The 3,445-nt window shown below is 39.2% G+C and overlaps 1 protein-coding gene across 2 annotated transcripts in view; it reads right to left on the reverse strand.

Annotated features, from left to right (window-relative positions):
• Positions 1-2,823: 2,823 nt before the first annotated feature.
• Positions 2,824-3,445, reverse strand: part of LOC119368907 — a 5,050-nt gene continuing 4,428 nt past the window's right edge. The window contains exon 8 of one of the 2 annotated variants that reach the window (XR_005176776.1): positions 2,824-3,218. The gene's annotated coding sequence lies outside the window, so the exon portion shown is untranslated. The remainder of the gene's footprint in view (positions 3,219-3,445) is intronic. The other variant, XM_037634020.1, reaches the window with a different exon arrangement.

Raw genomic sequence — 3,445 nt, forward strand, 5'->3', positions numbered from 1 at the left:
ATATTCACCGATCTTGGTTTAAGCATAAAACAAGTCAGAGGACAATGTTATGACGGGGCTAGCAATATGCGCGGCGAGTTCAATGGCTTGAAAGCAAAGATTTTGCAAGAGAATAAATCAGCCTATTATGTGCATTGTTTTGCTCACCAACTCCAGTTGGTTATTGTAGCTGTAGCAAAGAAGCATGAAGATATTTCAGATTTTTTCTACATGATCTCCATTTTATTTAATGTGGTTGGAGCTTCTTGCAAAAGAAAGGACATGATTAGAAAGAAACATCGAGAGGATGTAATAAAAGCCATAGGTAGTGGGCAGATTAGCACTGGCAGAGGGTTAAATCAAGATCAAACTCTTCAGAGAGCTGGTGACACTCATTGGGGCTCACACTACAGAACTCTCTCAAGTCTAGTGAAGTTGTTCCCTGCAGTCATGTCTGTTCTGAAATATGTGGAGAAAGAAGGTAAAAATGAAAAGAAAAGTCAGGCGCGTGGTCTTGTAGCATATTTTGAGACCTTTGATTTTGTGTTTTATTTGCACATGATGCTGCATATATTAGGAAATGCAAATACTTTGTCACATTCTTTACAAAAGAAGGATCAAGACATCCTAAATGCCATGTCATGTGTTAAGTCCACAAGGAATGAGCTACAAGAACTAAGGGAGAATGGATGGGACTCACTGATACAGAAAGGCATATTCATTTTGTGAAGAACATCACATTGAGAAGGCGGACATGCAGGAGCAATATATCAATCGACACAAACCAAGACAAAAAACTAATAAGACAAACCTCCAGCATTACCGAGTAGAGTGTCTTAGTTCTGTTATTGACTGGCAACTTCAAGAGTTTGATGACCGTTTCAATGAGGTAAATTCTGCATTACTTGGTCACATGGCTTCTTTCAACCCAAACGATGGATTTGTTGCTTTTAACTTGGATAGCTTAGTGAAGCTAGCTGAGTTTTATCCAGATGATTTTGATTCAAAAAAAATGGATGATCTTGGTCCTGAACTGCGCACTTACATTGATAATGTGCGAGCGGATGAAAGGTTTGCTAATTTGGACGGGATTGCTGATCTTGCGAAGTTAATGGTGCAGACAAATAAACATGTTACTTTTCCCTTGGTCTATCATCTTCTAAAGTTAGTATTGATATTACCAGTTGCAACAGCATCCGTGGAGAGATGCTTTTCAGCTATGAATGTTGTCAAGAAAAAGTTGCGCAACAAAATTGGTGATCATTTCATGAGTGATTGTCTAATTTGCTATGTGGAGAAAGAGATGTTTTCTCCCATTAGTAATGATGTTGTGTTTGATCTTTTTAAGGCGATAAAAGATCGAAAAGGGAAGCTCTAAAATGTGAGTGACTTTACATGATTCTTTCACATGATGTCACTTTTATTTTAAACTCGCCAAACTAACTTGTTATTTTCTTCACTGTTTTCAGAAAGATGAGAAGTTGGCTCTAAAATATGAAGTTTATTTTGGTACTGCTTTTATCTATAATATGTAAACAAGTGATTTTATAATTTCATCCAGTCGGTATGTTATGCACTCTTATTTTTTTTGAAGTGACAAATATGTGTGATAAGTGATATCATATTCATTGTGCTTTCTTTGACCTGATATAATCTCGTTGCAATTTGTCACAAAATAGGACTAGGTTCATTAAAAAAATCACAACTAGTTAGTGAATGAACCCATTGGCGAAAATTTCTGGCTCCGCCCCTGCTGAGAATGCAAAAGCCCAATGGGTAAAACACAGTGTGTCGCTTGCTAGTGCCAACGAATCGGTTAATCGCTCCATTGCCTCTGCTTCAGAATCTAGTTCATTACAGTTGGACCCATCAGGTTCCTTCCTCTTCTACATATGCTTGTTCCTATTTCATTTGTGCTTTAATTCTTCCGATGATTCTTGCATCCATATGCAGGCCTGGCCCTTAGGGGGGACGGGAGGGGCGGCCACCCTAGGCCCTGACAGTGAATTGTGTTAAAGTGTATATGTGGATTGTCTAGCTCTTTCCATCAATTCGGACTTTTGGTTGCTCTACTTCAGCCCAAGATAATTAATTCATCTTTTCTTCTTGCACTGATGTTAGTTTCTTACAATGAATTGTACCTTCTCCTTTTTCCATTGATGTTGCTTTCTTACAAATTTCTAGCTTTTTGTGTAGTTTCTTAGGCTAGGCAAAGTTGTTCCAATTCATTGTCAGAAAATGTGATTTGTGTATAAGCTAATGGCAAGTGAAAGCTAAGATGGATTGTTGGTGCATTTGTATTAGCGCGAGGTGGACAGTAATGGAATAAACAGTATTCAGATATGAGAGAGAAGTGGAGAAGGAGATTGGGTTGCGGCGGCAACTAACCGCAGACAGGAAAGAAGAATAAGGTGGTGCTTCACGAGAACACCGTCGGTTCCTTCTGTAAGTGACATGTTGTTCTTTTCCGTGACCAGTGCAAAAATGTTCAAAATGGCAGCCCGTCACGGTCAAACAACGTTGATCAGACAACACTGTGACAAAAGAGCATTCAGGCGACCTTGGGTGCAACTTTAGGGGCAAAACCCTCAGATAGAAAGTACTCCCTCCGTTCAAAAATAAGTGGCGTGTTTTAGCTCAAATAGGAACCAACTAAGGGCATAAATGAAGTATTCCCTTATTTTCTTCTTTGACACTTCTATTGTCATTGTATTAACATGTGATGAGAGTTTTGCAAATTAGAATAGGGTAATAACGGAGATGTCTAACCATGTCCAAAGGGCAATAAATTTCCTTACCTGTGCTTAGACATTACATCCTTATCTATGTGTGTACTCATACACTGTTTAAACATTATCAGCTTCGAATTATTAATCCATTCCATTTTGTCGACTCACTAGCCCCAGGATCATTCAAAGCTAGGAAGCACGGTCGATACAGAAATTCCATACATTAAACAACATAGTCTTACACAATGTCTAACTTATTACATGGCACCTCGATGGCACTAAGGGAACAAGCACAACTTCCTCATTTGGCAGAGGAAACATACATCACACTCGAGCACGGAGAGTGATGAAACTAAGGGAACAAGCACAACTTCCTCATTTGGCAGACAAAACATACATCACACTCGAGCACAGCGAGACGTCATCCTCACACGAACAGCCAATTGAGAATACACTAGTCATCATACCCACTAGCGAACTCAGTATCACGATAATCGTCAGCTTATGCATCTGGCCAAATCAACAAGTCAAGTGAGCACGCTGAATGATCGCAAGCCAATCAAGAGCAGAGGATAAAATGAATGCATGCTGATCTAGATGCTTATGACATACAATCTGCTCAACAATACATTTCAGCATCGACATGGCAGAAGCATCGCACTTGCAGTGAATGGAAGTACAAGTAACATGCAAGTAAATATTAGTTGATGAATGATATAAAGTGTGGCATGGTAAAT

Source organism: Triticum dicoccoides, chromosome 2B (assembly GCF_002162155.2).
Source record: "Triticum dicoccoides isolate Atlit2015 ecotype Zavitan chromosome 2B, WEW_v2.0, whole genome shotgun sequence".
Taxonomy (NCBI): Eukaryota; Viridiplantae; Streptophyta; class Magnoliopsida; order Poales; family Poaceae; genus Triticum; species Triticum dicoccoides.